At 36.9% G+C, this 12601-nt stretch overlaps 1 protein-coding gene across 11 annotated transcripts in view; it reads left to right on the top strand.

Annotated features, from left to right (window-relative positions):
• Positions 1-12601, top strand: part of LOC140599793 (adenylate cyclase type 1-like) — a 531081-nt gene that overhangs the window by 165593 nt on the left and 352887 nt on the right. The gene's annotated exons all lie outside the window — the stretch shown is intronic.

Here is a 12601-nt window from a genome sequence, read left to right as displayed (position 1 = left end):
GAAATGTCTTCTTTACAATGAGTATTGTTTATTTGAAAAAAGAGAGATTAGACAATCTATAGCCAGAAAAAAAATGAGTGAGAAAAAATTTATTTTATTTTTTATATATCTGATTTCTTTATTTATTATTCATTTCAGAGAGAGAGAGAGAGAGAGACAGAGAGCATGAGCGATGGGAGTTGGTGAACAGAGGGAGAGGGAGGGAGGATGCCATGTGGAATCCTTGCTGAGCACAGAGCCTGTTCTGCAGCTCAATCCCAGGACCAGAGATCATGACCTGAGCAGAAATCAAGAGCTGGACGCTGAACACACTTAGCTTGTTTACTTTACTCCATTATCCTATTATAATAGTAAATTACCACTACCTGTTCACATGTTATGGCAGAGAGTCTAACTCTTGAGTCCATTTTCTCTCCTACCCAGACACATAGCCCATACAGCATTCCCCAGCCTCCTCTGCAGCAAAATGTGTCTTGTAACTGAGAATAGACACGATATGATCCAAACCCAGGCCTAGTGATCCTCCATGTTCTTTCCCTTGCCACATAAGATGATTTCAGCCCATATTAATCAGAAATGTGGCTTCAGTGAAGAGAGACACAACTTGCTGTGACAGTGACAGGTACAAGGTAAGGTCAGTAGGATGCTGGTGGCATGAAAAAAGAAGGATCAGTGTTGGGTGGAGTTCCTGAAGGAAGGAAAGCTTCTCACGGTACATAAGATGAAAAACAGGTAGATCACCCATAAAGAATTATGTTGTTGTTTTTTTTTCCCCCAGCTGGAAAGTTCTTTCCAGGAGCTTCAGTACAACTTACAGATAAGGAAAACATTTAGTAGCTGAGAAAAGACAAGTAGCAAAGTCCTTGGTTTCTTTTCAGGAAAAAAGCAAATTCCTATATTAGTATAAAGTGTTTGACTTTGTTTTCATTAATCGTCCTTCAAAAACATTGTACACATCTATTAAGCTAGGGCTATTCTTACGTACAGTAAGAGGTTGTTTGGCACATGGTAGAGTCATAAATGTTTCCTGGAAACAACTGGCCCAGCGTTTAAAGTGTTCGCTGAGGTAATAAATAATGCTGAAATATGAAATTACTTCCTTCTACATTAAGAATGAGCTTCCTCATTAAAATTATTTAAAAGACCCTCAACTTGCAATGGCTCTAGTAATAGCTTTAGTTTGAGCTTTAAGTAGGAAATCCCATCTCCAACCTCTGCCTACACTGCCAAAAAAACAAAACAAAACAACAACAACAACAAAAAAACACTTCGGAAGCAAAAGCAACAATTTAGGCTGTCAGCTGCTTTGGGAAGCCCTCTGTTAAGGCACATTTCAAGTAGAAAAATGGTCATTTTATTTATTTTATTTTAGGATTTTACTTATTTGAGAGACAGAGCATGAGCGAGGGGAGGGGCAGAGAGAGAGAGGAGAGGGAGAAGGAGACTCCCCACTGAGTGTGACCTGGCACAGGGCTCTATCCCAGGACCCTGAGATCATGACCTGAGCAGAAGTCAGATGTTTAATCAGCTGAGTCACCCAGGCGCCATAACAATGGTCATTTTAAAGAAGCCCCTTACATAGCCTAATACTTAATATAAATTGTTCCTAAGATACAAAATGATAAACTCCCAGCATTTGATCTATCATCACACCTGTGATTCACCAAGTTTGTGAAAATATACCCATTTTACCCATGCCCTACAACCCATGCAGCATAAAGGGAGAGAGAGCTTGAGGTCGTGATCTACAGTAATCCTCGAGCAGTAGCTGACAAGTTGCGCCACTGGTAAGGGACTTAAAAGAACCCAATTGAAAAAAAAAAAAAGTTGATGACAAGAAGTTCTGATAAAGTATAGGAGTGGTCCCCTTCGAAAGAGCATAAAATATGGATATTCATGTCCCATTTAATCTTTTAGAGAAGGCTGACGCTGCAGAGGGACCTCAATAATCAGACGCACAAAATTACCTATTCTATAGCTATTAGTCTTCATTTTCATTAATCCAAGTGTTTTCTCAATGGGAAAGATACTAGTAGGCCAGGATAACACAAGGGGCCAGGTTTGACAACATGAAATTCTCTTCACACACACACACACACACACACACACACACACACACACACACACACAATTCTCTTTACAGTTGATACAGTTATGGCCAACCAGTGTGCTGATAGCAGAAGACAACACAAAGCATTTCATATGGCACCTTCTGTCTAACTGGTATGACATTGTTTCTACTTGACTCCTTTTATCACTATGGGGAAATATGTTTTCTTGCAGGAAGAGACATATACGGAATCTTTCTTCTTTGGTCACAATTCTGTCAGCATCATGACTTGTATGTAGGCTTACAAAATCCTTATTTTCTTTGGATCTGACGTAATCTTACCTCAGACAAAGGGAAGTAGTTTGCAACAAAAGAAATGTGTCCATGGGCTTACCCCAAAATCCACTGGTCTCAACATCTACAAGTAGCAGATCTGATAGAATGGAATAATCTGCTAAAGACTGTTGTAGCATCTTTCGGGAGACAAAATCTTGTGGATCTGGGATGGCGTCCCACCAGATGTTACAGACCTTACACCATTATCCAACACATGCCATCTCTCCTGCTGTCAAAATGCACAAATCCAGAAACCAAGGAAGGCAGTGAGAGTAGCTTCTTTCAGCAAATAGGTAGAAGTGCCCTAGTTTACACAGAAGAAATGCTTCCCCTAGACAACACAATCTCTGTTAAATTGGAAAGTAAGTATGCCCTCGGGCCATCGTAAACCCCTCAAGCTCTTAAACTTACTGGCAGAGAAAGGGACTACAATCATGGTTGAGGTGACTGATGTTATTTAACAATAGGAAATCAGATTGCTGCCGCACAATGGAGGCAAGAACCCTTTCTAGAACCTAGAGGTTTCTCTGGATTGCCTCACTTCTATAAAAGGTCAGGTAACAGAAGAATGAAGCAATCCAATCAAGGCAGAAGCAATCAAAGGCTTATACCACAAGATCATATCACCAGATAAAGAATACTATAGCCCAGTCACTGACAGAGCTTAGAATACACATTGAATGGATGTAGCTAGAAGAATATAGAATTGTCATTTAAGGTCCTATGAGAGGTTACACAAGTTACGGGACTATGGCAGCTATATTTTATGTTAATTGAGAATTTCTTCTCTCACTTTTCCCCCTAGATTATCTTACATAAAGCTGGCATACTGAGGTTTGCCAACATTATAGATTTTATTTGGGAATATGACTGAACTGACATCAGGTCATAAGGTTATAGTAGGTGATGGGATTCATGTATCCCTTGTATTAGAGACACCTTTTTTTCGTCTGGAAAAGAAAAGATGCCAAGAATAAAGAGGAGTGGAATGCAGGAAATTTTCAATTTTTTCTTGCATATCCACACTCCGCTCTCTTTCTCAATGCCAAGGAGGCTGTCCTGTATGGACTACATCTGTGCACTTCCTTCTCTGGCTTCAGATTGGATCCGGCCAATGGGAGGAACCAGGAAGAGTTTGGAGGTTGGCAAAAAGTAAAGTCAAGATATCTACTCCCTTGGTTCTTCCTTGGAGAGTAGACATCATCTGTCCCCAAAAAAGGCCACAGTCTCTGTCAGGTGACCCTCTGCAAAAAGGTATTTTTTTATGAGCTCATATAATTGCCTTCTCCCTTTCTATTTAAGGTCTAGGAATAGTGATGACTTAACCGCTGATTACTAGCCCAGTGTACAACCAACTATTCCTTGTTTTATCTAAACTCTATTGACTCCTGTATAAGTAGTTCTCGTATTACATTTTCCTTGGCTACCTCCTGAAGTGTACATCTGTTTCCTGCTGATACAAATTTTTAGAAATGTAAGTGAGAACTGTAGCAGATACCCCACTCACATGATAAAGTTGATAGTTAAACCACTCTGATAAGCACTTAACCCAACATTTTCTCTATATTCAATTCTAGTTTTCAGTTAAACTCCCTAACATGCTTTCCTAAAAGTCTTCAACATTTTTTTGGTGTCATATTCTTCAACCAGTTAAAAAATATATGACGATATATCTGTAATATATCATGATTCTCTGTTCATGTTTAATAAAGGTATTACAGGAAACGAAAAGTAGAAAACTTAAAGGTAAAAAATAATAAAATAATTCTAATACTCTCTTTTTCTACCCCAGTAAAGTAACTTATGCATCCTTGAGGTGGATATAGTACATTCTGGAAACCATTGCCAATAAATAAATCATAGCATGCATTTCTTCTTGCTGTCAAAAATGGTTGTTCGTTGACATTGTTGGTTGATTGGCTGTTATACAGATACTATTTCATTTTGGTATTCACCTCACAGTGCTGAACGTGGGGTTGATTCTCTTACTGATTATTCTTAATGGTATAATATCAAGAAAAAGGAAAAGTTAATGGATAGGATTTCTTAGGTCAAAAATACGGATTAGGTTCAAGTGGTAGATGTGCATTGTGATCATAACATTGTCACATTTCATGGAAAAAGGTATGTTAAGGTATATATATGTGTGAACTGTACATATATTTGAATTCTGATGAGGTGTAGTAAGTGGGGTTGGGTGGAATACAGAATCTGGAAAAGGAAGTTTAGAATAGTGAGACACATAGAGTGGAATCATGAAAGCACAATTTGTTTTATTCTAAATATTAATCAGAATGTATTCCTTCAAGTCAGGTTAAAATACTGCAAGTTTCTATGATACTAAAAGCTTCGTTAGGTTAATGAAGGTTTGTAAGGTTTACAGTTCTGAATGATCAGATATTATCCTGAAAGAAAGCTTATATGATTCATCAGTAAACTTATAAAAATGAAATTATATCAGTTCTTCAATTTAGCTGTCCAGTAATGGACCCAGATTTCCTATTTCCTAACTTATTCCTTCATCTTTAAATCAGATCCTTTTCAGAAGCTCTAGCAATAATTTCAGTACATCAAAATTAAATAATGTAAATTTGCTACAAGGGGCCCCATCATGTGAAATGTATCATTTTGATAATTATTCTATTCATAGAGGAAATTTCTACCGGAAGAAAAAAAGGTCCAATGTTCTACACAAACTAAAAGCTAACCTCAGCCATCCCATATTTAATCACTACCTGCCTCCTACTGCCACCCCTTATGTTCATATGTTTTGGACGTTCAACATTTTATTGCCCATCTTTGTAAACCAGCTGCTGATCTTTGTATTTATTCATAGTTATTATAAATTTTATTGCTTAACATTAATTTAACTGAATTTTTATTTTCTACTACCTTTGGGCAATAATAAGAGCAACCAGGATATAAATAATGTGCTATAATAAAGGAAGATTTCATATTAATAGTCAAAAAAATAAATGGAATGTTAGCTGAATAGTGTAAATATGTCATTAAAATTTCAGAAACCCATAATATATATATATGTGTATATATATATATACACACACCTTTGTCCTTTTTAATAAGGACAACTTATCAACTCAGTTGTCCAACTTATCAACTCAGAAACTCAACCATTCAAAATACCCAAGACCCAAGTCAATACTCAGTAAGCATTTACCGTCTGTGCCAAATATACATGATAATTCTAATATTTAAATGTCATAAAAATCAAGATGCTCAACTTTTAGCAAGGTACATGTCTAAATGAACATCTTTTTAAAAATTCATCAGAACTACATGAAATATTGTCAAGTAGAACCTGGCTTTTATTATCTAAGCCTTGTTTTTATTTGTTTTTTAAAGGGACTTTTGGTTACATCATAAGGTTAAAGGCATATTGTGGATACTTCCCTAGATGAGCTACAGATTAAATTAGTGAACCTATGTAAAATAACAGTCTTTTGAGTCTGAGGATAAGCAATACTCTATTTCTTCTTCTTTATAGTTTCCTCTTAAAATCCTTCACATTCTACCTGTTTATGTAATAAGTATATATATGCACATATATGCACATATGTATGCTTATGCTTATGCAAAAAATTATATAAACACACACGTACACATACCAATATATAGACTTTTTGTGTAATATTTAAAATATCTTTAAAAAATAAAAATAAAATATCTTTATTGATACTACTATTTTCTTTCATATTTGATGATTTCATCTTCACCTTTTTATAACTACATATGAAACAGTTTAATTAAGTATGCATTGCTAATTTAAATTGTGTACTACATAAACCTATCACAATAGGTTAAATTTATTGATATCAAGATTATGCACTTAAATTGGATTTTCCAGATAACTATGAACCTTTTGAGGTATTTTTTAGAATTTATTTTAACCTGAAGAAAAAAGTAGTTTACTCTGACATAGTTCACTGCCGATGTTTAGGAATAAATCTGTTTTTCTATAGGAATAATTACTAGTAGTCAGTTTAGGAAACGGATCTAAAACCTCTTTATATTAGGGGTTTTGTCATCCAATAGGTAATTCCATTGCAATTTATGGTTAATAGCTCTTTATTCATGCTACTGGGAAGGGACAACTAATTTAGTATCTATCATTATGTTCTTATATTTTCACAGTTATTTTATATTTAGTCTTCTGTATCACTGAACTAATATAAGAGGAGTGTTCTTTTAGAAGTGGCCTTTAAGATTGCTTATTGATCAAATTTTAGTTCATCTTCCATTACAGCATAGCGAAAGCATTTCACTTTTTAGAGATTTCACGTTTCACTCTTAGACATTGTTTCCTTCAGCTCCGTTTCTTCACTCTGGCCCCGTTTTTCCCATGTACTGTCCTATTTCATGAACTCTCCAATGAGAGATCAGTTGGGTGAAAAGACAGGTAATATGCATGGCCATATTAACTTGCATTCATCAAGGCCCACACCCCTGCATCTCTTCTAAAATTATAGACTCACAACATACCAAGATTGGGAATTCAGTTTTGCCTGAATGCACAAGAGTTTTGAATAGAGAATTGCTTAGACCCAGAATATCTCTCTTTGCATTAGCTGTTTACAAAATCAAGTTGAGTTCAGTGTGCAAGTCAGTCTTGCAAATCAGCCATGGTCTCACCAACAGTTCATGATAACCTAAAGAGTAAGAATATGTGTCTCAGGCAAAACAGACTAATGGGAGAATAGAAAAGGTAGAACAATGCTGTAAAGTTCCTTTTCATAGGAAGTATCACAGGAAAGTAAACAGAATCACATGATAGTAGCAACTTGCTCTAGTCCCTTTCCCATTAACTGACATAATTGGCTCACTCACTGAGGAGCAGTCAGGGATGCTCAGCTTGAGGTGTTGAAGAAGGTACATTATCTCTTTTGTAATGAAGCATCTGGGGCCATTATGTAAAGCCATTCTGCTCATGTAAAAAGGTGTTCCTAAGACTTTAAAGCAAGCTGTATATGGACGCCCAAGGCAGAATTAAAAGTTTAGTTTTCATGATAATCATTTCGTGAACTTCCATTCATATTGGTCATCTTTTAACCATATAGGCTAGCAAAGAGGAAGGGAGGAAGATGAAACCAAATTTTGTCAAGTTTAACTGTGCAAGGTTCAGTGTGATACGTTCCTCATAGAGTAGAACTAAGGAATTCCCTGATCAACAAAAACTTGTTTCCTTAGAGTTTTTCCATTTCCTCCCATTTTTTCTCAACTAAGGTAAATTATTGCCATCTTCTTTTAGTCTTATCAGATGACTTTGGCTTATCATCAAGGCCTTTTGTAGCCTTTTTTCCTACTTGCAAATTATCTACTTCATGCAGATTTCATTTTTCAAGTTTGGGACAGTAGTTCATGAAATAATTTCAAATTCTATTCCCATGTGCATTACATGTTGAGCTGTAGATGTTCACATGTAATGGAATGTTTAATTTTCATAAGTGTTGGACATGCGGGAATTGTATCTTCATGTCCATGCTGATTCAACTCAACAAACATCTATTGACTTCTCTATGCCAGACTTTATTTGGGATACTTGGCCTATATCAGTGAACAAGAGAGAAAAAAATTCTTACTCTAGTGCTTCTTACATCTTATAATATACATTCTCTAGTTCTGCTCTGCCCACCAAAAGTTTCCATTTCCTTCCATGTTATTCATTCTTATAAGTACTACTAGAAAGTTTCCAATGAAAACTTGTGCTAATGTCCAATAAAAACAATAAAAAAAGCAAACAGGTAGTACTTAAATTGTATTCATGTGTTATGCACTGTTCTCAACTTGTTACATATATTAAGTCATTTAATCTGCATAACAAGTATACGGGGTGGACACTGTTTATTATCATCATCCACACTATTGAATATATCAGTAGTCATTTCTCCTGAGTAAAATATCTAGGAAGTAATTGCTGGATGGTATGGGAAGTATATTTTTAACTTCATAAGAGATTGCAAATTTTCCTCTAAATCACATTCCTATCATCAATGCCTGACAGACCCAGTTGCTCTCCATCCGTGCACTGCTAGATAATGTCATCCATTCTGATTTGGTCCTAAAGATGATATGTAGTAATAGCTCATTACAGCCTTTTTTGAAGGATAAAAATATTTTGATAGTTTTCTATACATTTGTATAGAAACAGATTGCCAGCAAGTACTATGGAATAGATTTGTGGACAAGTTCCAGAGGGTGAATTTCCAGCAAATCCCACTGGTACAGCACCAAAGTGTGAGTGATGGCTGTTATCTTTTCTAACAAGGTCTGACTATTGAGCTCTGAAGGGAAAATTCTTCCTTGGGGACTCTGTCCTAGCCTTAGCAGTAGTGGCTATTTTGTATCATATTTATGACATCTGCTGCTGTTATATTCTTGAGCACTGTCTCAGCTTCTTACTGGCCACTCCTACTTATCCCAGTTCCTTGAGGTAGTTAATAATTATTTCTGTCAAATGTTGTTTTTTCAGACTTAATGTTTGATTTCTCTCCTTATTCATCATTTTTGGCAAAAGTAATGTGTCCCCTTCAGTGCTTTACATTAGGAAACCATGATGTCCTCTTGTCCCATTGCTGTTGTTTGGCTTTCATCACTAGTTTGAACTGCCAGATTTCTCCACTTTTCCCCCTTTGTAATTAATAACTTCCTGTGAGATACTTTGGGTCTCTGTCAGTGTTCTGTTCCCAAAAACTGTAGATAGCATCCACTGCTGATTCTTCCCTTCATCATTTATTATTGTGATGTTGCAAAATGGTGATTTTTCTGTCCCTCTCAGCTTATTAGCTGATACTGTACTGTATGAATGAGACTTTCCTTTTCCATTTATTACTGTGGGCTTGTGAAATTTTGTTATATTATGAACCATTCCTTTCATTATTTTGATAACCACATTGTTCCAATTTGGGCAGTAGGAACCCCTTCAAGTTGAAATCTTGTCCTTTGACATACACCTATTGATTGTTGAATACTTCTAACTTTCTGGCAAACCAGATAGTTTCTAGGCTTATCTTCTACTTTTACTGATACAGCCTTGGTTTTTCTCTAAGGAGCCCCAATTCCCTTTTTAGTGAAGTCCAACTTATCTTGTATGAATTTTTCTTTTGTTTGGTATTAAGAAATCTTTACCTAACATGTTTTCCTCTTGAAGTTTCCAAGCTTTAAGTTTTACATTTAGATCTATGATCCATTTTGAGTTAATTTTCATGTGTGATATGAGGTATGGATCCAAGTTCATTTTACTTGTGGATATTTAATTTTTCCACCACTGCTGTCAAAAAAGCCATCCTTTCTCCTACTGCACTGCCTTTGTCAAATATCAGTTGTCCACGTATGTCTGGGTTTATTTTAGGGCTTTCTGTTCCATCGATCAGTTTGTTATTACACCAATACCATGCTGTTGAGTCTTGATATTAATGCCAAGAGATCTTTTAGCAGGAAAACAATAGGCAGGATGTTCTGCAGGGAATTCTTTTTTCATTTTTAAATTTTAATTCCAGTATAGTTAACATACTGTGTTATATTAGTTTCAGGTGTACAATATAGTGATTCAGCGTTTCTATACATTATTCAGTGCTCATCATGATAAGTATACTCTTTAATATCTATCAGCTATTTCACCCACCCCCTACTCATCTCTTTCTGGTAGCCATCAGTTTGTTCTCTATAGTTGAGTCTGTTTTTTGGTTTGCCTCTCCTTTTTTTCTTCATTTGTTTTCTTAAATTTCACAAGTGAAATCATATGATAATTTGTCTTCCTCTGACTTCTTTCACTTAGCATTATAACCTCCAGATCCCATCCATGTTATTGCAAATGGCAAGCTTCATTCTTTTTATGGCTGAGTAATTTTCGTGTGTGTGTACAGGTGTACACACCACCTCCTCTTTATCCATTTGTTGATTGATGGACACTTGGGCTGCTTCTATAATTTGGCTATTGTAAATAATGCTTCAGTAAATGTAGAGTTCCTTGTATCCTTTCAAATTAATGTTTTTGAGTTGTTTGGGTAAATATCCGGTAGTAGAATTACTGGATCATAGGGTAATTCTGTTTCAAAATTTTTAAACAACCTCCATACTGTGTTCCACAGTTAGCTATTCCCACCAACAGAGCACAAATGTCCCTTTTTCCTCTACATCCTCGTCAACACTTGTGGTTTTGATTTTAGCCATTCTGACAGGTGTGAAATAATATCTTAATGTGATACTGGTGTCTGTTTACCTGATGATGAGTGACATGGAGCATCTTTTCATGTGTCTATTGGCTATCTGGATGTCTTCTTTGGAGAAATGTCCGTTCATCTCTTCTGCCCATTTTTTAATTGGATTTCTTTCTTTCTTTCTTTCTTTCTTTCTTTCTTTCTTTCTTTCTTTCTTTCTTTCTTTCTTCTTTTTCTTTTCTTTTCTCTTTCTTTCTTTCTTTCTTTCTTTCTTTCTTTCTTTCTTTCTGTATTGAGGTCTTATATTTTGGATACTAACCCTGTATCAGGTATGTTGTTTACAAATATCTTCTCCCATTCCCTACATTGCCTTTCAGTTTTGTTGATTGTTTGCTCTGATGTACACAAGCTTTTTATTTTTATTTATTTATTTATTTTTTAAAATTTTTTTTATTTATGATAGTCACAGAGAGAGAGAGAGAGGCAGAGACACAGGCAGAGGGAGAAGCAGGCTCCATGCACCGGGAGCCCGATGTGGGATTCAATCCCGGGTCTCCAGGATCATGCCCTGGGCCAAAGGCAGGCGCCAAACCGCTGCGCCACCCAGGGATCCCCCACAAGCTTTTTATTATGATGTAATCTCAATAATTTATTTTTGCTTTTGTTTTCTTTGCCTCAGGAGACATACCTTAGAAAAATATTGTTGGGGTTGATGTCAGAGAAATTACTGCCTGTACTCTCTTGTAGGATTTTTTTATGGTTTCCGGTCTCACATTAGGTCTTTAATCCATTTTGAGTTTATTTTTGTGTATGGTCTAAAAAGCGGGCCTGTTTTCATTCTTTTGCACATAGCTGTCCAATTTTCCCAACACCATTTTTTGAAGAAACTGTCTTTATTCCATTGGATATTCTTTCCTCATTTGAAGATTAGTTAACCACAGAGATGAGGGTCCATTTCTGAGTTCCCTATTTTGTTCCATTGATTTATGTGTCTATTTTTGTGCCCGTACCCATACTGTCTTGATGATTGCAAGTATGCATTGCGGTGCCTCTGGTTTTGGTTAACCTTTTCAACATTTCTTTTTTTAATTTTTTTATTTTTTCAGTCTCAAATCTATTATATTTAATTTAATTTAATTTTTTTTAAATAATAAATTTATTTTTTATTGGTGTTCAGTTTGCCAATATACAGAATAACACCCAGTGCTCATCCCGTCAAGTGCTGCCCTCAGTGCCCGCCACCCAGTCACTCAGTGCCCCCCACCCCCCGCCCTTCTCCCCTTCCACCATCCCTAGTTCGTTTCCCAGAGTTAGGAGTCTTTCATGTTCTGTCTCCCGTTCTGATCTTTCCCACTCATTTCATCTCCTTTAAATATATAATTAAATATATAAGTAATATATAATTTATAATATTAAAAATAAATATATAAATAATATAAACAATAATAAATTATATATAAATAATATTCTAAAAGTATAAGGAGCTTATACAACTCAATACCAAAAACCCCCCAAAAATAATCCAATTAAAAAATGGGCATGGGACCTGAATAGACACTCTTCAAAGAAAGATATACAGATGGGGCAGCTCCGGTAGGTCAGCAGCTTAGTGCCCAGGGTATGATCCTGGAGACTCCGGATCGAGTCCCACTTCGGGCTCCCCGCATGGAGCTTGCTTCTCCCTCTGCCTGTGTCACTGCCTCTCTCTCTGTGTGTCTCTCATGAATAAATTAAAAAAAAAAAAGATATGCAGATGGCCAACAGACCTAGGGGGCCCCTCTAGGCTCCCCGGAGGGCGGGCCTCTGTGCAGGGGGCGCGGCCTGGAGCCTGCCCAGCACCTGACCCCGAGCGTGACCCGAAGGGGGCCAAGGGGTGGCCGCGGGAGGAGCTGGACCCCGATGCGTTGACCCGACACGACCCGACCATCCCTGTGGCAGGAGGTTGCGTGGCTGCGCCGCCGCTCCAGGCCCGCGGTTCCCGGCGCTGCGGGCTCCCGGCAGCGGCTCTGCAGGCCTCGGCCCCGGCGCGCAGGTCGGCGTG

This window comes from Vulpes vulpes, chromosome 7, assembly GCF_048418805.1.
Source record: "Vulpes vulpes isolate BD-2025 chromosome 7, VulVul3, whole genome shotgun sequence".
Lineage (NCBI taxonomy): Eukaryota > Metazoa > Chordata > Mammalia > Carnivora > Canidae > Vulpes > Vulpes vulpes.
Note: the sequence above shows the minus strand (reverse complement) of the source record. Positions and strands in the feature narration are given on the sequence as shown.